Genomic DNA, 26,626 nt, shown 5'->3' on the forward strand with positions numbered 1-26,626 from the left:
ATCAAACGACGTTTTTTGATGACAATAATATTATTACCTAGGCATGTTTTCATCGACGGTCGAATGGCATGCAAAGCTTTAACGACCACTGCAGAAGCTGAATTTTAGTGACGTCCAATAAAATATTTATTATTATTACTGTTTTTTTTTCTTTTTTTATTGATGTTGTCGAGTTCAAAACGACTAAAAGACTGCGTCGTTAACGGTACATTAATATGGGAAACCCATCGGGCGGATTTGCTACCGGGGTATTTTTCGAAGGCTTTATTTTTCTCCACGAAATGTGCCTCGACACTCGCATTCTTATCGTGGGCTCCAAGTGCGCATCCGACCGTCAACCAATTATACACATAGACATGGTATTATTATAATATGTACAGCGTGGTGTTATCGGATATTCGATCTGCAGCTGGCTTGGTCACCCCGACGATGAGCTCGCAAAACGGGCTTTTGTTATCGGCGATTGTCTCCCGAGACCCGTAAAACTGCTGCTGCACGTCCTCCACGGCGACATATTACGTATTTATGCGCTATACTTACTTGCCGAGTGGAAAACAGTTTCGGGGCCGGGTCCATCGACATGCCCGTCTTTTGATTAACTCCGGTCTCCGTCGGTACATAAAATAAACAAAAACCAATTTCATATAAATCACAAGGGTCGGTCCCTTTCAAATGACGTCGCATAAGTACTATCTAATTATGGATTGTTGCAGTGTGTAAGGCTTTTATGGCGAGAGTAGATTAGCTGGGTGGCGTCGGCGTAGGTATAGGCGGCATTTATGTGGCAACTACAAATCTACGAGTTCGATTATAGATACAATACGCAGTGATTAGTAATGATGCGATTTCTACACTTACATTTACGATGATTGCAATCGAAGTACCACCGAACGAGGTGCCGTTTCAAAAATCTCGAGCTTTTGAGATCGAAAATAACGATAAGGTTAACAATAAAGATAATAGGTGTCGGTACTTAATAAATAATATAAAAATGCATTCTGGCAATTATGCCATATAGTATATACCTACGTATTATAACTAATGTATATTTCAACGTTAAAATATACAATGCGAAAGGTATAATTATACAATGGATTGTGTATTCGTATTACTTTCAACAAAATAAATATTCTTTAAATTTGACATTTCAATTTCGAAACTAATTATTAAACAAAGTTTGAATAAAATAAATGTCTTCATTATTTACCTATGTAATATTATAACGATGACCGATATTTTATAAATTTATTGTTTAACTAAATTGTCAATTAATGTCACTTACTTTTAAGATCAAAATCAATGACAATATATTTCCTTTAATTTGTTTAGGTACATTGTTTATTCATTGTTTTAATTTTTTTTGTAGCACTAAGACAGGATAATCTTAATGATAAGTTTCAACAATTGCGTCATCATAAATCAAATTTTGTATTATACATTTATGTATCTACATAAGATATTGATAAATTGATTGAATAATAACATTATAATATAACTTCTAAACATCATAATATGCATAACAACATAAGGTATACTAATAATTGTTTTATAAATACAATAATACAATATATTATTATGTTATAAGACTAAATTGACTTTTTTTTTTTTACCAGTCATTTATGGATTTATTTATTGAAAAATAGCTGAAAATGCAAGTTAACAACTTTTAGTTCACTACACATTGAAATAACAACAATTAACTATACATTTGTACTACTTTGCGGCCGTTATCATTGATATCAATACTTCCGTCGACTACACGTTGCAAACAAAAGACAATATCACAGTAGCGTTTTGGTTTTACCAACTTCCTTTCCAGTTTCTTCATATGTGCTCGGGAACATTTGTACAGTGCATGGGAGAATTGTAACATATAGGTCTATAGCCTTCGTCTTTATTATTTTGCTCAAATCCGTTATTATTGTTATATTAATGAAGAGGTGTATAATTATCGTAATAATTGTTGCATCGTTCTTTGTCCATGGGAAGTGATCCGAACCAGAACAAGCGTAAGTAATTCTTCTTAGCCTTAGTCACTTCCGCAGCTAAAAAAAAAAAAAATAAATAAATAAATAAATAAAAGGGCGATTGTTCAGGTTCAGGGAGTCGTATAAAACACCATGTTGGTTTATCATATAAGGCAAATGATACGCTCTCTCACGTGTCTGCGACCTGCACTCAGCAGTGTATATATTATTATGTGTCACACGTTGTCGAAGTGGTTTCTTTTTCACGGTCAGCTATTTAGTTATGTTCGTCCAGAGTTTTGATAACCAATTAAATTTGTTTACTTGTGAGCGAGTCGAGTTTATCCGTGCGAGACGCCGAGACACATTCGAAATTTGTTCCACTGATTGTATATATACTATATTTTATGATATACAGGGTGTCTCGTGGGAATTGGCGATGATGGATAAAGCAAGCTAATGCGGTACAATCAAGACTTCAAATATTTGCGAAGCGTACTTAATTTATTCACTGAAAAACTTTGCGCTCAAAGAACCTTATTTTGATATACATTATCTTATACACATTATATTCGCCATAGTAGTATAATAATTATACATAAAATAACGTCTTAAAGAGTTACGGCAATATATACATGTATAATGTATATTGTATATTATATTTGATTTGATGATGATGGAATATTTTTTGTTTGACAATGTTAAACATCCTGTGTAAAATCGATATTTGTATTTATTTTCGTTTCGTTTATTATAATATTAATTGGAACGATATTATACTAACAAGCTATGTATAAAACTAATGAGCCTAGGAAAAATAGGAAGCAACGGTCTATCGATTAACGACATTTTAAATAGGGTGTCATGCACGTAGGTTTTTCATTTTTTTTTTTTTTAATAACAATCACGTTATGTGCCTATCAATAATATAATGACCAATATATATTGAAGTAAATTAATCGTTAATTATTCTATTAAATATAATAACTAATTACGCCACTATATGAATTAAAGATTACAATAATAATAAATTAATAATGATTAAAACATGACATTTTATAATAATTGTTATTATAACATCTAAAGAGCAACTGTATACAATATTAGTACAATTGAACACGTATCGAATATTTATAAAAATTAAATATTTGCGATCTATGATACTTGGTGTCTAGGAACTTTTATTATTATTAGCCTATTGGTCATATAGGTCCACAATAGTGTAAATTATTATTACGGTTGGTAATGCTTAAATGTTACTTTTTTTGATCAACTATAAAAAGCATGTTTGATCATTTTAAGAACCATTACATGAAATCATGAAATCTTTACAATACCATTGGATGGCAGAAATAAACGAAAAAATAATGCAATAAAGAGTGTATGAACAGGGAATTGTATTTTTGCGTTTACGAGCATGTAATCTTAAAGTATATTTTCATATGAAGTGCAAGTACATATAAATCTCATAATGGATAAAAAGAAATTGAACTAAATATATTTTGAGGACGCTGAAAACGAATGTAGAAATGGGGAGGAAACAAAAGAGATAAACATAAACATTTGAAATAGATGTTGTAAATTTCGATCATTTGAAGTAATCCCTAGAGCTTCAAAAAAGGGGAAATGGGTCTCATGTCAGCATGCATCTCCTCTTGTCACTTATGATAAGTCTAAAGACCCTCAAAACTTTGTCAGTTTGACTGTAAATATGATTTCATAAAATATCTTAGTATATTGCGTAGGTTTTTATAGTTAATTAATTATTAATATGAAACAGAATTGAATATAAACAATTTAAAATTTGATAAATAATATATTTCAACCAATTATTCAATTTAGTTAAAGAAAAACATATTAAATTTAATATTTGAAATACAATAATATTATACTTATATAATATCTATACCTACTTAAATAGACACTGAAAAGTAATAATGCCAAAAGTTAGAAAGAGTTGATTTTATAATAAACATATTTATTCACAAAATTTAAAATACACAAAATTGTATAGGTAGGTACATTGTTGATGTTTTAACAAAGTGTGTAAGTAGAAGCTTCCATATAAAATATGCAATATCGACTAGTATGTGGATACATGTTTTGAAATCCGGTAAGTACTTTCCGCGTATAATTAATATATTATTATTCATAATCATAACTACCGAAGGTAGAACAATGTAAAAATAATTATTGATATTTCAGGAATTTTTTTATTTTTCATGAACAATAATTAATTTTAAAATTTATTATGAATTTAGGTATTTTTGGTTGTTTGACCAACGGAAAATTTTGTAAATCATTCATAATAATATCATAACCTATGATTTATAAGTATTATATATTTTACATATTATAGCTAACTAAATAGTTTCATATATGTATGAATATCAATGCAGTCATACACATACATGGCTACACAATATAGTAGTGGGAATTTGAATTTATTTTTGGCTGGATTATAATTAATTTAACGTTATATTCCAAGTTTTATTCATTGGGAGAATAATATATATTCATATTATAATTGAATTTTACAGATTTATGGTTTTATATAATATGCTAAAGGTATAATATGTGAGCTACAATAATAATTTTGTTTTAATTTTAAACAAAATATATTTTAACAATTTTTATAATTTTCATACAATTACCGGTTTACATTTACATAACAATGAGTATAACAACATATAATATTTTAGGTACCTATTTATATTTATATATATAGCAGTGTATTTTATATGTGTGTTGTATACCAGTACTACTTGATGCATTTTTTACCGTTATATTCAACGTCTGATTTTTGATGGGCAATATATTATCTTTAGAAATAGATAATCATTTACGTTTTGATGGAAATTATTAGCAGTTTTCTACGTTTTAATTTTAGCGTTATTGTTATTATTATCTGATGTTGTTTGAACATGCGAAATCATTGCAATATTTCCAATATTGTTGCGAACCGTGTAAACACTGTAATCCGTTGTGTATGTATACGAAGTTTTCATGGAAATGTTAAAAACGTACACATATATAATGTTATGATGATATAAAGAAGATAACGTATTCGTGGAAAATCACTCGAGAGTATACAGAATTACAAAGTAATATAAGAGTATGTTAAAAATAAGCAGGTAGTTAGGTATAGTTCTTGAGGGGTCTTCGTCCATAATAAAAGACTGTCTAATGGCCTATTCATCGAATAAAATAGCCGAATTTACTATACAAATTATATTTATGTTTAGTAGGCGGTTTTGAATTTTTGTTTTCTTTTTTTTTTTACTGTTTGTTAAAAGGGTGACTACTTGTTCAACGCACCTGCTAAATAAACGTCCAAGTCACCAGTATTATTATAGGACACAAAAAGGCACATAGCAACAGTCTGTTCAGTCATGTCTGGTCCCATGGATAGAATTAATTTTGTCGTGTTAGATACGCATTATGTATTCTCGTCTTTTATATACCATAGCCGCACTCAATTCCATTCTATTATTTTCAAGGCATAAATTAATGAAAATAATTAGAGAAGTGTAAACTTCACCATATCGTATTCGAAATATTTATAATTTTTACTGACTCGATCAAAAAAAAGTATACATTTTATATTTGCGCATATAATACCAATCGAACTATGTAAAAATTTAATCAAATGTTTTAATATACTTACAGATTTTTAATTGTTTATGTGTAACCTAACTTTGTATAAAAAATGATAAAATATATTCAATGGTTCAAAAAAAAAAAAAAAGATTTACACCAATAAATATTAGTCTATGAAATTAAAACAAAATAAATGCATAAAAATCTATATACAGTGAAATTCCTAATAATTACCAGACACTATTAGTGGCTGAAATGTTGTCCGCTATTTAAATGGAGAGAGGGTTAATGAAAAATGGTATACCAATATGTATATTTATTTTATATTATTTGTATATATAAATATACTTATAGGTAGGCATATATTATTATTTTAAACAAAATCAGTTACCGAATGAGATTGCTATTTTCTAAGATAAATAAGATAAACTATAATAGTAAATAATAATATGTATGTAAAATGTGCATAGTAATATAAAATATATAGATAATAATTACGATAAAAATTATCAAAATGTATCCTTAAAAGTTTCCGTTATTTAAAGTGTATCGTATTAAAGATTTTCCTATAGATATCTAAATAGTAATAAAGTTTTCGTTCTTGAAAAAAATGTCCGAGATATCCGTTATTTAGAGGTTTTGTTAAAGAAGGTTTCACTGTATTTTATAGATCAATATTTATTTTAGCCACTAATGATCACATTACTCGAGTTCAACATAAATAAACAATAGTCAAATCTTGAGTAGATAACCTACTTATTTATGTGTTTCACAAAAATTGCAATGTACAAACATGAATCAAGGTTCAGTTTGTAAGTTTAAATATAAATTTAATTTTAAACTTGATAATTTTTAAGAATGATAAAAATCAAATATTATACTATTTTACATTTATATTTGTCTGCCGTTTTTTTTTATTAACCACGTGATTACTTTATAATTATATAAAATCGATATTATAGGTACACAATTAATTTATATAATATGTTATTTTTGTAATCAACTATGTTAACAGATTATGAGCTGAATCATTGTATAGTTTTTACATATAACATAAATATTGTGATGTTTGATTTAAAAAATAAAAAAAATGAAAACAGGTATGATTCATATCGTATCTTAATATCTATATTATATATTTGATGGATTATTTAATTAAAAACTACTGTGCATCAGTAAATTATTTATTTGAATACTAAACTTTACACATATGTAATTAAATTAACGTTACTGAACAATGTGAACAATTACTATCTCTTTAGAATGATAATGGATTAGTAAAATTATCAATAATAGGTAGTAACGTGTTTATTTATAAAATAAATTAAGATTGATTTATTTAAACAAAAATTAAGGTACAAGTCCAAAGTCAATGATTAAAAATACAATTTTGGGATAGTATTTAAATTTTAAATCTTGATAGCATATTATTTAAGTTTTAAAATGCAATCTTTATGACTATATTTAATAAAATAATAGTTCATAATAGTTAGCTAATAAAATAACTCGTACAATACAATCTACGATACACGCAATCATTTGATTTCAATTATATCTAGATTAAAAAACTGAATAATGCATTAAAAAATAGTTTATATTTTATCATAAAAATAAAAAGCTAAACATGTAGTTATAAATAAATAAGAAAACTTCACCTTGAAAAAAAAACTAAATGTTAAACGACTTTTATCTCATTAAAAAATATACCGTTCTGTATTTTACCAATACAATCATACTCGATAAAAGAAAATAGAAAAACTTTAAAAAAACAAGAATCCGAACTAATGAAGTTTTGATGATAAAAATAATGGTTTAATTAAAATTTAATTAAGAATAGAGTACTAAGAATAGATTTATAAAAGGCCAAAAGTTTGATTTTAGAATCCATTAAAATAATTTCATTATAAAATTAATTTATGTAAAATATATAGGTATGTATCATATTATATTAGGTATTGTGTATATTGCCGTTGTATGTAAGTCTTATGTAAAACGATAGCTTGCTGTATTATTTTCAAAATTACATTTTTTCTTATGACAATTCATTTAAGAACCACAAATATTGCTTTAATTTTATTATTTAAGTAGGTACTTGTTGAGATTTTTTAAATACATAAAATATAATAAATGGGAATGATACAATGATCAAGCGTACAATACCCATCGACTCATTTTTGTTCACTCATCATTGCGCAAGATAAGGATTCACTATGAATTGTAATATAATATTAAATATTATCATATTCAAAAATTATTCTGAGCTGAGTTCAATTAAAACCACGGTTTTGATCCTTTTGTCATAAAAAAAAAAAAAAATAATAATAATAATAATAAATATTGTAATAACTTTTAATACCAATAATATTTCACTCAGAATCCGAATTTATATAAATTGTTTCAGTTGGCACTCTATTTTCTATTAAATATGAAACAATACTTAAAAGTTAAAACTATAAACAATAAGAAATATTTTTATTTTCATTGTGATTTTGATAATCAACTGAAATAAATTAACCGTGATTCAATAAATTTTGAAATTATTAAGGTTTGGTATCTTCTCAATTACGGATAATAATTGTATTAGCTTTTACTTATTGTGAAATGTATACGTATTATTTATAATTTAAACTGAAATTTTTAACAAAAACTCAGAAATAAAATTACAAAATTCTTTAAATTCTACAGCTAAATCTTGTTTTAATTTACTTTTTTAGTGACATAAATCATAAATTTCTGTATCTTTTAAGTATACATACTTAATTGTGTTAATTTATTAAGATTAATTAAGTATAAATAATAATAAAAATTAATATTGAAATAATAATATTCATAATTAAAAATTTGAATAACTATTAAATTGTAACTATCGTTTCAATGTGGACGGCATTATAGAATCAAACAAAAGAGCAATATATTGTATTTTTGTTGCCTTTTTTTTTTTGCGGGCACAAATTGATGTGTCTATCTTCAAGGGTGTAAAATCTTTATCTGCGCCATCCAAAACTCGCAAGCCTATATCCGTTCCATTTAAAATGAAATAAGAAAAAAAATAAAACTTTGATCCTATGTAACTTTGCTGCGAAAGCAATTTCCTGGGTCGCAGAAGACACGGAGAACGGAAAACCGACTAGGTAAATTTACATATTCCTCCTAATATACACGTATAAATATATAGAAATATTAAAATTATATATACACATGGCATACATACACATATGCATTTAAACCGAAAGACTGACCAATTTTCGGTATATATATTATCTTCCCTCTCCCTCTCATACTACCTCACTTAGTGTCTCGAATTCTATATAATATATATTTTACGTTTATGCATATCTTGGTTTCTCACTCTGTATATCACTATTTCACTTTTCAGTGTTAATCCAGGAAATGTAAAATCCGTTACGTTATATAATATTTATGACGGCGTGGAAGGAATACGAAACGGCAGAGAAAGGGTAAATTAAAAAGGAAAAAACTGTACTTGACCGCCGCCTATTCAATTGTTATTATTATACTACATGTGGCCCGCAGGAAATGATTAGCATATCGTCGTTACAAAAAATAAAAACGCTAATGTTAAAATAATCGTCTTTGGCTGTTTTTTAAACAATTTTCTTTTGTTACCCCAACTGCCATAAACATATCGGTCACGGTCGATTCGTTTGAATAATATATTTACGTCTTCCAGTGCATAACCTCATTGCGTGCATGTTTTGTCAACAAACACTCATGTAATTGTTTGCCTTTCGTGGTATAAATGACCCAAGACGCGTGTGCGTGAGTACTGCACAGGTTTTTTTGAAAATTTTTAATTTGGAAAAAAAATCCAATTACAATTTTAAAATAACAAGAATCCATTGTCTCGATAATTATAAATCAATGTTTAACAATTATGGACATAATTAATTGACGCTCGTCTTTTAATTTATTTACTAATTTAATATTTTTAATATAATTGTACCATTGAACTTTACTTAATTCAAATTTAATGCGTAGATATATTATGCATTACTGCAAATTAATTATCTTTTAATATCGATTCCGTTTAAATAATATCAACAAAAATCTTATATTTATATTAATGGATAATTATTTAAGTATCTATTCGTCTGTTACAATTTTCATTACTACGGTATCGATAAATTATTTTTGATCTTATACAAATATTAGTTTATGAATGATGATAACATTTATATACATTAAAAAAAATATAAGTTGTGATTTTCACGTTTATTGAATATTTTAAAAATATATTATATTATGTATAATTATTATAGTAATTCAAAAATGCTTGGTATGTGAAGAAAGAAATGACCTTTAATTACCAAATTTAAACAAAATTACTATATTGGTTACTTTTAGTAATGCCAGATGGTTTGTGAGTTAACTCAAAAATAAAAAAAATAATATATTATAAGTTTCAATTATTTTCAGCATAAAATTGATTAAATGTAGTTTATGTATGTATAATATTATTTAATCAGTTAATTTTTTCAAGAAAAATCGATGAAAAAAAATGCTGACATTATATTGTTATAAGTCTACAACAATAACCTAACAGATGTCACAACAAAACAATAGAAATTAATAATTATAAAATGTATGAGAATATATTTCCTAAAATCTTTTATTCATATTAAAAAATTAGCAATTTCAATGCATTAAAAATACATGTTATCTAAAAAAGTATAGAATTACACATATTTAATAATAATTTAGTTTTTATTGTTTTTTTTTTATTTTTATAATAGAAATAAAATAAATTTAATTTTGATTATTAGGTTCTTATTATATTTTATCTGTTCTAGTAAATAAATTATTAAATTTGAAACAAAATATATTGATTGCTATAAATGAAAAAATTTGAATTACGTATCTTATAATTTTGTACTTTTACTGTAATAGGTAGTGTTTAAATTTGTACCTATTTTAAAGGTATTCTGAAATTCAGGAAATCTGTATATATAAAAAAAATTCTAACATTAATGATTTTAGTGTTTATGAATTTATTGATAAAATATTATTTTTTTTGTTAAGACTTATATTAGAAATGTCTTTTATGTAGGTATTTTGAATCAGTAAAAGTAATGAAAACAATTGATAAAAAGGAGGTTACATATCATTTATTAAAACCCACGGGTTTTGGAAACAATAATGAGCAGTTGTCATATTTTCATGAAAATATATGGTTAAAAGGTTATAGCAGAATTTAAATCATTCGTATGAATCTAAAAGGTTCGTGTTGATATTAAAATTTCATAAAATAACGGATGAAAATTAAAAATGGGATTTAGAACTAAAACGAATGTGGTTTTTTTTTATGCGAATATACAGTACACAGACATAATATTTAAATATTTAATTCGTTTATTTTCCAATTATCATACTTATTATCGACCACAAAGAATTTAACTAAATTATCATCCAGTTAATTCTATTAACGCTTATTTAAATAAAATAAATACGAAATGGTTAATAAAAGAATAAGTTCAGTATAATTGTTAATATTTGATCATGTGATATAATAATATAGTAAAACATTAATGATTGGTAATAATAAATTTCAACTGTTAATTATTTTAGTTTACACTCTTTTTTTTTCATCTTATTTATGTAAAGATTGAATATTTTATTAGTGAACAATACATTATTTTGAAATGAAATTACCTATATCCATTTCTTTTCATATAATATATATATATATATTATATATTTTTATTTTAACAAAATGTATATGATACATGCAACAAACAGAATTTTGTATCGTTTTTATTGGTTTGATGGGATTTTGAATTAAAAAAAAAAATAATAATAATATTTTGCATCTTTAGATATAGTTTACACACAATAACAGTTTTACTTTGTTATGACTTATTACAATGCATAGGTTATAAACATTGCTTAAGATGATCACTTATTGTGTCTAATGTGTCTATAAAATAATTACTTGCATATCATATTATAAATTGACCCTTATTTAGCATATATAAATTTAGTTAAGTTATTATAATATATATTTAGTATGTATATTATATATTCAAATATTATTTTAATGTACATCTAAGTACATTATTATAATTATTGATATATTATACACAGTAGGTATAGTACATATATCTATGTATGGGAAAGTATTTTATCAACTTAAAATTAGTTTAAGTTGTCAAATTAAAAAAATTTAAATGGATTTTATGATTAACGCAGTCAAAGAAATCAGGTATTTAGGTAATTAAAAATGGAGTACATTTAATAACCTAGATAATACGCATTATTACTGAGATGTTCACCACGTAAAGAGATTCATCTAATAAAAAACTAGGTATCACCTATATTGACTAATGTCCGTCACATTGCTAGTTTCAACCACGAAGATTAAAGATATCTTTAATCTTCATGGTTTCAACAAATACGTTATTATAAAAAAAAAAATTATAAAATCATTATTTTTTTTTTAAAACAATCGTTTATAATTAAAAATGGAGTAGGTCTTAAAATTATTTTTTATTTTTTTGATGTATACCTTTTACCTATAGGAGATTTTTATTTAAGCACAATCAAGTAATATCTCTTTAATTCTATCATCGAATAAAATTATATACACGTGTCCTTCGAAAGTTGTTCAAATGATTAATCATAATAACAATGTAATGTTTGGATATTTTTTTAGAAAACTTTTTTTTTGTCTCTCTTACCCGTTCTAATATTTACACTAGAAGTTTTCCGAGTTTCTGAAAAATCTACACGTTAAGTCTTTTTAAAATAATTTAGCAAGTTTCCTTACTAACTATGAAAAATCATGATCTAAAATTATATGTAATAAAATGTTTATTAGTTACTACTAAATATTATTTAATTGGGTTATTAATTTATCTTTAAATAATCCATTTATTAATTATCACTTATAAAGTTATTACCCATGGCGTCATATCATACAAATTAAGATAACTTTTTTTAATGTATATTTCAAAAACATAAATATATTTTATTTCTTAAAGTTTATAATATAAACATTATATTATACCTAATGTATTTATAATATTCATAATAGTATTATAAGTCAGTTATAGTATTCTAATGTAGTCTCTAAACTTTAGAACTAAATTAATAAGTTTCATTTCTCGATAAAAGTTTTCATCGGAAATGTATAACCAATTAAATTTGTCAATACACGTATTTCGAGAAATCAGTTTAGAAATAATACAATAATGCATAGGTATATTATAGGTGTCTAATACGATAATGGATTTGTATTATATCTATTGAACCAGACAATAAGAGACATAACTGTGCGGAATTAAGTTATGTGAGTACTGGGCAGCTGCAACAGCTGCAGCCATGCTATGCAGTCTAGACGTTTTTAGTCGATGGTCCTTGTAAGTAACATAATGGTGTTAAGTAATTCGATAATGAGTATCGTCCTTTGATCATTGGATAATAATTTATTATGTATCCAGTTTGGAAATTTCTAAGTAGACAAATTTGTAAGACTTGTAAGAGTTGTTACGAAATTCGTACCTACTCGTACATAGTTGACTGCGTGAAGTAATAAAACCATAATATTATCTGTTGAATCACTAAGATAAAAAAAATAGATATCCTACTTAGGCCTTAGAATCTTAGATAAAATATTTTACAATACAAAATCAGACAGCCATGATGCATTTTAATCACTGGTACATGGAAATATCGCAGTCTGGCATCTACAGAAATAGCGCATTTCGTGGTAAGAAGTCTTATTGTTATTTATAATATAAATATAAAATTTAATATTATCCTTGAGTAAATGGATGGGTGTCTTACGTCAATTTAACTTATAATGTTTAGTGCACGCGAACTATTGTTAAAAGTATTCAAGGCATTTGATTATTAATTTTGTCATTTTGAGTGTTATCTATGTTTAAAAAATGAATAAAATTGCTTCATATTAACCTAAATAGCTGTAATTTATATTTAAATACACTAATTTATCTGCTTTTATATACATACTTTTCTGATAATGTTATGCGAGTAACTTAGATTTATAATTGAAAATTAAATGATACTTTATCACTCGGTGATAATTTATCTCATTTTAAATCAATAATTAAAAAAAAAAAAAAATAGCAAATATTTATTTAGGTATGAAATAAAAATATAATATAATTTTATTTAAACTGTGAATTAGAATGATTACATTTTAAAGACTTAAAATAATCATACTTAATGTTGTACTACAATGATTAAACGTGTAATTACTAATTACACTCCAAACATTGACATTTTAAGCTAGTCAGTCAATATCTTTTTTTTTTTTGTTTTAGATATGACCCACTTATTTTTAAATTAAAAAAAAACGTCAACTATTAATATTGACATAGGCAGTACACTTAAATTTATATTACAATTTTAAATTATACACTCGACGGTACTTTAAATTCTGTTCATAATATTATAAATAAGGTAATATTTTGAATGTAAAAATAAATATATAGGTACTACATAGTACTACTATTAACACAATTCCAAGAATTCTGTGTTTTTATATAATACTGCAGCTGTAATACTATTGTGAATATATGTATAGATTATGAAATATAGCTAACGAAGGGTTGAACTTTTACATTTTTTTTTTTTTTTTTTTTATAAAATCACATCACCGCCACAGCGTTATTAATGTACGGAATAATAATGTATAAAATAGTGATTATTTTTCGTAGCTATAATAATATAATATCTATACCAGATCGTTAGGTATGTAGTGTATTATTGTAGTATCAAGTGTACCCAAATGAACGAATATATATTGTATGGGCAATGGCCAGTGTAATGTGTGCAACGGCGCATAAATAATGCAAAACGTTTATAATCCTGCAGACGGTTTATCTGCAATACGTAAAAAAGCATTTCTCTCTCTGGTCCCCTCTCGCTCGCCCACTCACCCTCGCCCTTACTCCGTTTCTACCACTCTTTCTCGCCGCCTCTCGTTCTCTATATTATTATGGCTCTTTTGCTATATCGATTCCAAAATACTTATCGAATGTCCAATGGTTTTATACGTATATAGTGTATGTGTATAATACACCTTGTGTTCATGCATATCGGTATATATTGTTATAATAATAATAATTGGCCTATGTTAAATTTTAAGTGAGCCCATATAAAATGCAACACCTCTTGGGACAACATTAACGGAGTAAAAAATGTTTAAATTTTTTACAACTCCTATCTGTATTCTTTATATATAGATAAATTAGTATATACCAACAAAAACTGTTAACACTATATCATCCTACCTTTTTTTTTTTTTTATTTCATGAACTTTTATCATCAGAAGAAGAGTGATCATCAAAAATGACTAAAGTTACATTTACATTTTACTTTATAGGTTAAACAAACTCTCTCGTTTTTTAAGCTGTCGTTCAAACTACAATCGTTTACTATAATTAATGGGGTTTTCGAAAAATTTTCTGCTAATCGACTTTCATACAAAACTAATATTTAGAAACCGATGTTTGCTTCGACCGATGTTACTTGTAGGTACTATGCTTTTCTGTTTTAAATAAACGATTTTTGTTTTAATGAATAGTTCTTTTATCCCTTTAACATAGCATGTTACAACTGAAAAAGACACATAATTTAAATAGAAACAATTTTAATTCACTCGATAATCTTATTTGGATCTTAAAATTAAGAACCATTAAGTTCAAAACAGATAACTAAATTTTTATAAAACTTTGTTTATTTTATATGTATTTTAATGTATGTAATTAATATTTCAATCAATTTACAAGATTAACTTAGATTTTCTTAGATTTATATTTCTGCAACTTCATAATCAATGTTTTACTTTAAATAATCTTAAGTTCAAAGCAAATGTTAACATCTCAGATTAGACCATATTATTGTGGTTTTGAGGTATAGAAACATTGTTTGTGATGGTTGATGACTTGATGTGGTTTTATGAAAATGTGCTCAACTGCTGCTTGAATTATGTATGTTTTATATGAGTAAAATACAAATAATACAATGTTTGAAAAACTTTTATGTCTTAAAATTAACAATAAAGTATTGTATTAATTAATTTAATGTTCATTTTTATCAATTACTTTAGATTCTGTACATATCGTAGTATTTATTGGTTTTCATTTTTTCAATGAAGTTTTTTTTTTTTTATTAAGTTAGTCAGTTAGTTTTGTCTGTTATTATTTTTTTATAGTAAAGGAAAACCTCGTAAAGTTTCATGTGACCTTATCTATGGATTGAAAAATGTAACTAGTTGGCACTTTAAAAGGTCATTTTTTTTATTTTATTATTAGTTTTGCTAATAAAGAAAAACTGGGAAAATTTAAAGAAAAATGGTGAAATTACGATGTTTTTAACAAAATCAATATTATTCATTTTTTCATAATTGAAAAAAAAAACACTAACCCTGAACTTTTGATATTTGTAGCAATCAATAAACATTTGCTTATTTACCAAAAATAATAATTATCAACAACTTATTTTAAAAACGTTTGAACTGATTTTCAATTCTTAAAATATTATACAAAATATTTTATTTATTTACAGTTCTATCTAGTTAAACAATATGCAATTTTTATATCTAATATCGGAGTACAAATTACATTACCATTCATCACTAACCATATTAAAGTGAAAAGATATTTAGTTAAAATTATTGTTTGTAAATTTTAAAATACATTTTGAATAACAGCGAAATTATTTAATGCAATATTTGGATATTGTTTTTGATTTTTCTTTTAATTTAATTTATACCATAAATATTTAACTATTAAAATATGAAATACGAAGTTATTCATTTGTTCATAACAACTACTTATATTTAACTATTAATTATCATTATGACTTTTTAAGTAACTTGATTTTTTAAATAGTTTAATATAAGTCTATCGTCAGTCATTACTCATTAGTGACTCATAACTCATTAGTAATATCGTTTTTGCACCTCACATTGGTAGGTACAAAATGCTGAAATCTTTGATTTATAAAATAAAGCATTTATAACAACACTATATATTCATACTAAATCGACAAACGTAGACATTGAGGCATTACTTCTTTAGCTCTCTTGGATATACGCCAATGCATTACTCATACTATTATTATAGATAGTTTTTAGTTAACCAAATCAATAATACTCGATCGGTTTAATGTTAAATCCAAGCGTGTCATTGTTAAAGTTTTGTCTATGGGCTAGGTAAGTGGTAGGAGACAATGGTATGAGAAGGGATAGTTCCGGCCAGGACATAAATTTACTTAATTACAGAGAATACAAGTTTGGGTAGGAAGTTAGTCCAAGCATATGCATATGCACCATTTAATTTTACACAGATTCAGATTATTTAATAAGTTAAGCAGGTTAAAATGTAGATACAAATAGTGTATAAGCAGCTATAAAGTAATTCAAGAAAAAATTTGAATTTATTTATAGCAAAATTAATGCAGAATATTAATGTTATTATGATAGTAATCATAAAGCCTATTCAAATTTTCTATAATGTTTATTAGTGGTTTTTATATTATTTCCTAAAAAGATTATTAATTATGATTTATATTCATTATTTATATAGTATACGAGTTTATTATTTTTATCATTGTATGTATGCAGGCCGCAGGGTGTTTTTATTTTGATTTCACAGTTCGCCGACTCCCAATTAGCTGACATCAAAATCTTTAACAGTCAGTATTCACATAATTTTAATATAATTAATATAAATAATAAAAATCAATATGTCAAGTTGTATTTCGTTTTCTTTTTATCTGGAACATCGTTTAAAAAAAAAAAAAAATAGCCAATAAATACATATGATGAATAATAAACATACAAAATTGTGATTATAGAGCTTAACTACATTTAATTTTTTTTAATTTTAGACAATTATCACAATTATTTACTCATTTATAATAATCATTTTTGGTTTATTCTGTGTGTGTAATTGTTCACTACAATTTACAAGTGTAAGTCCTGAACAAATGAAATAAAAAATGTTTATGCTTGTTGTATCTATGTTATATTTATATTATTATATAGTATAATGTATTATATTATTATACTGTATGTGCTAAAGTTCACTCAGTGAAATATTACTCCAAACTAAAATCATAATTTTTATGACTACCTAACCGCAGTGGCCAGTGGACTTTTCAATTATTTATATTCTGTGTATACTTATGAATGTATAAAAATTGTATTGAACAATGTCAATAATCGTGTGATAAAGATGTGATACAATATCATGTAACAAGATAATAGATAGTACATTATAGTTGTAAAAATTGCTATGTCAAGTAGCATGTAGCTAATATTACCATTGTTGTCGGCGAACTAAGATTTTTTTAAAAACCATTAAAAACTGTTTTTCTGGTCGAAAAACCGGGTGTTGATAAACTCTTGGAATCGGTGAACTGGGAACAAACCATTATTATAAGGTAAAATCTCATTTCCTCAATAAGTGTTAGTATTCTTGAAATATTATAAAATTATAATTGTATATTTTATTATTTGAATTCATTACAAAACAAACTTAAAAACAATAACTTAATTGTTTTTAATGTTTAACGTTGTCAATTCATTTAATTTTTATTTAATTTTTAAACGATAGTGTACATTTTTAATTTTATACTGCCCCTGAACATTATATTTTACTGAGAATTTCGAATGAGTACAATTAATTAATTATAAATATTTTAAGTTTAGTTGAGTAGAGTGACACAGAAGTACCTACCTAACAAAATATTTGTCCAATATATATACTTCGCTCATTTAAACTTAAAATATTTATAAAATAAAAAATAGTAAAAACTAATTTTAAATGTTATTATGTAATGACATTCAATTATGAAAAAAAAAATATTTTCAAAACTTTTATACTATCTAAAAAATTAATATATTTAGTATTTACTTTTAAGAAAATTAACCTGAGCATTCACAGAAAAGCAAGTTGGCGCAGCATTTATTTTTATGAAAAACTTATCCTACAGGTAATATAAATATTTTTGAACACTCTATATGATAGTAATATAAATATGTATACTTATTAATTTGTATTTTGTATATTATATTACTTCATAACATGTTATTCATAATCTTGTACAGGATTAATATATCAAGTAACATTTTCTTAATTAATTAACAGGTGAAAAATTATACTTTTAACAGCTTGGTAGTATCTTGAGTTTACCGTGTAAAGAGAACCACTCACTAAATTATTAAAACCTTACATTTTGTAACTACTTTCAGCAATCAATGTCATTTAAGTGATTAACACTCAAAATAAACACGTAATGTTTAGCTAAAACTCAAAACATCATAAGTGTCAACTATTAACACAGAAAAACAAATCAGCAAAATTAGCTTAATTAAAACATAATAAAATACAAGAAATTTAAAAAGTCTAAAACTATAACACGAAAGTAGATTTGTATTATTATTTCAACTAAATCGATATTTTAATAGGTATGTTATGATATAAAGAACCAAAAGTTAAATAAAAAAACATAATAGATTTTGATATTTTTTTTTAAATGTGTAATTTATTTAAAATTTATAAGTTAATTTAATTTTTTTTAGTATTTATTTCTAGAATATTGACTACTATAATATGATTATAACGGTATTCACACCAATGATACAACTTATTAACCACACAATTACAATAATAAAGTAATATATTATGTGCGATTATAAAAGTATAATAATATAGACCTATAAATACCTCATTATTATTTTTAACAAACCTATAACCTATATGAATATAACTGGGTACTCAGTGAAAAATTAATTATTTGTGTGATACTTACAAGCTATGAAATTTTAACTTTTTTTACAGTATATGAAAAAAAACTTTAATGTAGTCCAAAAATAGTAGATAATACCTTCGTAGTTGTAAAATAACGATGGATTTAGTGTAAAGTTGTTTCAAAGAAATAGTATTCATATATACTTTTTTAAATTGAAAAAACGTGATGAGAACTAATTTACAGTAAATCATTTTTCATAAATTAGAAAATATAGTACATTAAATACACTTGCATAAGGTAAATCAAACGAAAATCAAAAAGGAAGTAAAGCAATCACATGCAAGTTATAAAATATTTATAAGGGTACTTACAGTGAAAATACAATTTTTATGATCTTTTAATATCAATAAATTGAAAAATATGTGTTAGCACCCATTGAACACTTTGTTATTTTCTTAACTTATTAAAATTCGTAGTTTTAAAAATAATATATTCAAACATTTAATTTTGTGAATAAAAACTTGATAATAATAAATACGTATCAATATTAGAATTACCGTCTTTGGAAAGTGATAACTGATAACTGTTAAATACGTTTTTTAATTATTTATAAATTATATTGTTTTTTTTAGAACCACAAATGACTGAAAAGATTGTTTCAAGTTGTATTTTTTTTTTAACGGAAGTAAATACTGTGTTTATACCCTACAAGTAATAAAATATGGAATTCAATCTTATCCGTTCATAGGGTGATACTTATTTTATGTGATGTTATCGAAAAGTCATTACGTGAAAAATTCCATTTTCCCCTTATTGTCATCACCCTATATTTCATCAGATAACTCTATAAAAAAATAACGAGAAAACAAATAATCGGGGTATAAAACAATCTCAGTTTTTGAATAATTAATATAATTCGTTTACACAAATTTATAATAATTATAAATAATAATAATACCCATTATAGTTTATTGTATACATAAACAACAACGTTATAAAAAAGTACGTCTCGGCTGTAATAATAAAAAGCATTTTTTTTTCGATTAAATCTTGTAGTTCTTTGTAGTTAAATAATTATAGTTATTAAAATTGAATTAATAATCATTATTCGAATTTACATATTGCAACAAATTACAACAGTTCCATTATTTTGTAGCTAATAATTATTTTCATTTTATAAATAGATATCTATATGCTAATTAACTGTTTCTATTACGTGTTTTACATTTTCGTACTAGACATTTAAAACAACAAATTAAATCTAAGTTCAACAATAGCTGCTAAAATATCTGAGAAAATTGTAAAATTTAATCTAAAATCTGATGAATTTTCGTCCAAAGTTACTTTGTATCTTATTATAATTTTCTAAGCAAATGGGTATGCAATTTTTTTTGTTATTTATTTATTATTATTATTTTTTTTTTTTGCTATAGGTATTTAGCTTAAAAATAAAAATTATCATTGAATAATATTGTTTATAAAATATAATATAAGACATTAAAAATAAAACTGTCTTAAAATCGATACCGCTATTGTTATATTATGGTGTGGGGGTAATATGTTATATCGTCCTATTTGATCGACGTAAGCTTTTAACTGACCCAATTTAAACGATTCTAATGCCCAGTAAATTATCGTATACATTATATAATAATACATCCGATAGCCGCGCGATGAGATTTTATCGCAAGTGATAATTATTTTTGTTCGACCATCCGTGTATGTGGAAAAAAAGGATTACTACAATTAAACCGACCGGAACGAGTGGCATACACCGTACATACATTATAGCCGTTCGCGACGACGCAAGCGGCGGTCGACGGATACACATTATCATAATAATAACGATAATAATAAATATAACGAGAGTCGCGCGCGCGTCGATCGGGTCTCGCGCACCCTCCGAACGCGCGTTCGTTATCGAGAAAAAAAATCAAAATCAAAAGGGGGAGACGCACTCACAATAATATTATAGTATAGGTGCACGGCGGGCCGGAGAAAAACACACACTTCGCGATAACAATTGCAAGCGAACGTATTAGATCATTTAGTGACTCGCGCAGCCGTCCACGATACGCGAGTATACAATTTATACATATTATTATATGGCCCCGGGCCCATACGGAAGTGTGCGATCGTTTCCGATATGTATATACATATATATAGTGCGTATAGGACTTGCGGCGCTTACAACGCGCACTTTGGTCCTCGTGACGTGGATACGGCCGACGGCAGTGTGACTACGACGTGCCAATAATATAATATATCCCGGGGACGATGAGAGGGTGGCGGTGAGTCACGCGACGACAGTCGAGTGTGAGCCCCGAGGCGATTTCGGGGGATGCGAGTGGGGCGCAGGACGAGGGGTAAAACGCCGCCGCAGTAGCTTATAACCAGCACTGTTTGTTTTCCAATATATTATGCAAAAAGCCAAAAAAAAAAAAAAACAAACAAAAAAACCTCTTCTCGATGATCTTTGACGCGATGATTTCCGCCGCTACGGGGGTAGGGTACGTATATAATCACGATGGCAATATTCATTTTCGTTGTTTGAATTTCCGTAGGGCTATGGAAAATCGTCGGTCGTCTGATCGACGACCGCGATCCCTTTCGAATGGCTTATGTCGCAAAAACCTTTGTACGCTCCCCCGCAATGTCAACTCGATTTTATTCCGCCTTTGCTCGCAGAAAACCGTCTCCGCGAGCACAATATTATCGTTTGCAATTTGTATTTGTGCTGCGGTGCATATTCCGTCCTGCGATACGATCGACTGTAATAATAATTAATAACAATAATATTATTATATACGTACAATCACGTTTTCTCGTTCTAATTATCGCCTCTGTACGGTTACACTATATATGTGTTTTAATAACGTCCTGTATGCATCGATATAATAATATTATGTATTAACTATGATATATCATTATTATACATTCTGAAGCCGTACATCAGCGAACGACGCATAATCTATACGCGAGTGTAAATGAAAATATGCAAATCGTTGGAAAACTCAGCAGCGTATACCTATAGGTGCACATCGCTTGTCTTTGTGGACGGCTACAATATTGAAGTCTACGGTATTAATATATTATACGACTACGCTGAGATGATAGTAAAATACGTATAACGACGTTAGCGCTGGAAATGTTACGTCTTACAATATTCTCAACTATATAGCACGTTTGTTTGGGAAATCTCGACGTATGTCACTGCCTTTACACTTGAAACTATTGCATTATGCCCACTGAGCGTACACGTTGTCACTGGTCCATTTGACTGACTTTTTGTACGGTTTTTTTTTACGATGTTGTTTTAACATTTTCAACTGTGATTCACAGTGGGCCAAAATATCAGCGAGAAAAAATAGTTTTCGTAATGATATGATGGTGTTTTTAACCCTTTCATAAACTGTAACTAAATATATTTTAAGTAATAAGTATTGATTAGTAAGGTAAAAATATTAAACAGTATTTTAGTACAATAGAAAATTATTATTCGTACACTTCAGTTTTATGTATATAATATTAAAAATAATGTTTGTTAGGTATATAACGACAAATAAAAAATAATTATAAACCAATTATATACCTAGTATTTAACTTTATAAAGGATTTTTGAATACCTACTAAAAAATCTCCAATTATTCATCGCATGATACGTCTCGCTACTGATATGACCGCTAGTCACCCATCATTTTTACCTGATTCCGTTTAACTTCCCCTGAATTGTCGCTTATATGTATTATTTTACTTTTATAATACTGTATTTTGAACCTACCCTGCATTCAATAAAATAAAATACTATGATGTTTTCCCATTATCTATGTTTATAAATATCCTATTTGATTTCTACAAATTCATAATTTTCAATTGGTCCCTTTGATGTATTTAGTATTTTTCATTTTCATTTTAATTTGCAATTATTTGAACTTATGGCATTGAACTAAACGTATAAACGCAATAATTATTATTTTAAATGGCCATGTATATTGTATATAGTTTTAACTTAATTGAACATCATGCAATACTGAAATGCATTCTGATTTATTTATAGTTTACCTGTATTTAGTATTATTTCAATCATATTTATAGTTATAAGATATATCTAAATTAATTTAAGTACTGTACTAGCCAAAATGTAAGGAATGTATTTTCTTTTGATGTGTTGCTTTCTCAAGTGTTGATTTTCGTTCCTTATTATTCAAATATTTCAGTTTAAATAAATAAGTTTAGACAACTTTTGTTTAGTTCAAAGTTTCTTAATCTTTGTGCTATGACGATAAACTATTAAAATATTTCATAATTTGCGACACAAAAAATAAATAAGAATATTGAGTAATATTTATTTTAAATTGATAATGTAAAATATGTTCATAACAGATTAATATTAGAAAAGATATTAAAAAAAAAAAACGTGTTAATATATTACACATACCAATTGCTAATTTCTATGCTTAGACATGCACAATAAATTTAACTGTTTTATTACAGACATTAAAATTTTTTTTATAATTTTGTAAAGTAAGTTTCAAAGAATTTTTAAGAATCTGAATACAACATAAAGAAATAAAATACACGAATAAGTGCAAATATTTAATTTGTTTTTTTTTTTATTATTGATAAAATTATATTGGTCACATGTCACTAGTAAGTAGAATATATTAAATCACGCTGTGGTTAGTTTCAACTAGACATATGTATTGAAATTAAATTTTATAATTATTAGTTCACTTCCAACCGATTAAAAGGTTCATATTAATATTGTATGTATCAAGTAAATATCTTTTCTAAGAATAGCATGTTAACAGATAATATAATAAAAATATATTGTTACCTAGGTATATTGATATATATAAAATACTTAATTTTTAAAAATGTCTCTATACATTTTGTTGGGGGTCTCCTGTCCTTTCACCACCCACATATAAATACGCTGATTGTAACTACCTACTTAATTATATGTTTATTTTTTTTTTATTCCTGTCATATTGAAAAACTGTGTATAGTTTTCACGTCTTTCCACTACATAAAATACGCATTTAATATAATTTATGTAAAACATTGCCACCCTAGAAAAATGTACTTGGTAGTTTAAAAACTGCGCATAATATAGATTTATATTATCATATACTTATTTTTAAGGGTGTATGATAATTGTTTATAATATTTTACAAAATATATATTTCAAAGCTAATTTAAAATTTCCTTATAATAGAGTACGCCTTAAAATATATAACCTATGAATGACTCAGACATTTTTATTTAATGCCATTATTTTGGTACTTATTTTTAATATTTTTTCTAAGTAATAAAGCCTGTTTATAAACTTCAAAAATAATTACTTGATTTTTAAATCATACATTAATGACTATAAAGCGATATAACTATGAGAAATAAATTAACAATGTTATTTATCCGTAATTTGATATTTATTACTATAAATTAAAATACTCAAAAATCAAAATGAAGCTTGAATATTGAACGTTTTTAATGTAACCGAGTATTAAAATATAAAGAATTGGTATGTATTAATATCGTTAAAAATGAATTTTTGCGTTTATGAACTGTCAATCAAAAGGCGATTACACTTTTATAATATTAATAATAATTGAAAATTAACGACATTACAAATCTCAATAAAAAATAAATTGCAAAATATATTTTGATTATAATAATATATAATATACCTATACACATAGTCCCACTTGTATTAAACACATAAAAGTATGTTAAACACATATTGATTGAGTAGGTAATGCACCACAGTTATTACGATTTGATGATATTTACAGTTGAGAAAAACGAAACGAACAAGGGAAACAAAACACGATTGTGCAGTGTGCCCACGTCATTCGCTCGAGTCGCATGGTACATAATAAACATAATATTGTATCTATCTAGTAGGTACCTATTTCCATCCTAAAAACGTTGGGATTTGCAGTGTGATGGAAACGAAAACGAAAGAACGTGAATTCATCAAAATCGCATTTGGCATAGAAACACGACTTCACAAGGACCGTCGGAGTAAACACATTTCGAAAAAAATTAAAAACCATAAGGAAACAACTGTTTAGGTGTTAGGTACCTGACCGCACATTACCTCTTATAATATACGCTACGGGAGAGCTGTGAACATTAACGTGAATATTGGCGGGCGCGAGCGGTGTTTGGCTTATAATAATATGATAGTCCGCGGAATGGCAATAATCACGAAGACGTTAGAAACACGCCGCCGTATTTGTACAATAATGGAACTATCTAACCGTTTCGCTAAGTCCATAAGTCATCACTAATCTTCCGACTCTGCGAATAAAATAATGTGAGCGAGTTGAACGACAACGAAAACCTCAATCCGATTACCGGACGGACTGTCAATACGACTAAACATTGCGGTAGTGCGGGCCGGAACTGACGGAAATAATACACTCTAATATCGCAAAAGTTTTGGACTAATATTTTACTAATTTATTTGTTATTTGTATACTCAACACCGTTGTGTTTTAGATAAAACTGCTGTGTCAATAAAACAACAACGGAAACAAAAAAAAAAAAAAAACAAAAAAAAATCAAATTTAGCCATATAAATTATAAACAACAATAATATTTATAGTCTAAAAATAAAATGTCGATTATAAAGAGAGTTTAAACATTGTTCCGCGAAATGCGAAATCAGTATTACCTAGTAAATTAGTGTACGGGCAGTTTAATATTCAAATAAAAATAATCTGACGATAAAAAACGATAGGTACTTTGAAATTATTGTCATTACAGTATTATTTGTTTTTTATTGTTATGACATTTCTACAAATTTAATAATATTCTATTGCAGATATTGGCGAAAGCAAATTTGCTTGACAAATATCATATTATATAATGATCCGCTAACACAGTATGCAATCGTAAGAAAATACTATTAGATTTTGTATGTACATTTAATAAACGTACCCGGAAATCAGAGTTGGATATAAAATAAAAATGAACCCTGAACACATCCTTTTTCATAATATAAATCTATTGTGAGACAGGTATATGCATAAAAAAAATCCCTTTAATTTGCGTTATTTCACTTCCTGTTTATTATATCATATTTATTTCATTATATAGTTTAAAATATTACCTAAATCGCAAATATAGTAATATAATTCACTATCGAATCTCGACCAAAAAGTGCAAACGTTTATAAGTTATAACGTAACTAATCGATAGATGTTTTTTTAATAGGTATTTAATTTTTTCCTTTAAATAAACAATATTTTCCCTGACGAAATATTGAAATATGCTGTTTTCAAACAATATCACATTCGAGAAAAAAG

The 26,626-nt window shown here is 26.2% G+C and overlaps 1 long non-coding RNA gene across 2 annotated transcripts in view; it reads right to left on the bottom strand.

Moving 5' to 3' along the window:
- Nucleotides 1-1,592: 1,592 nt before the first annotated feature.
- LOC126550038 (uncharacterized) overlaps nt 1,593-26,626 on the bottom strand; it is a 76,439-nt gene continuing 51,405 nt past the window's right edge. For both annotated transcript variants that reach the window (XR_007604062.1, XR_007604063.1), the window contains exon 4: nt 1,593-2,045. This is a non-coding gene — a long non-coding RNA (uncharacterized LOC126550038). The remainder of the gene's footprint in view (nt 2,046-26,626) is intronic.

The sequence above is a fragment of the Aphis gossypii genome, chromosome 2 (genome assembly GCF_020184175.1).
Source record: "Aphis gossypii isolate Hap1 chromosome 2, ASM2018417v2, whole genome shotgun sequence".
Classification (NCBI taxonomy): Eukaryota; Metazoa; Arthropoda; class Insecta; order Hemiptera; family Aphididae; genus Aphis; species Aphis gossypii.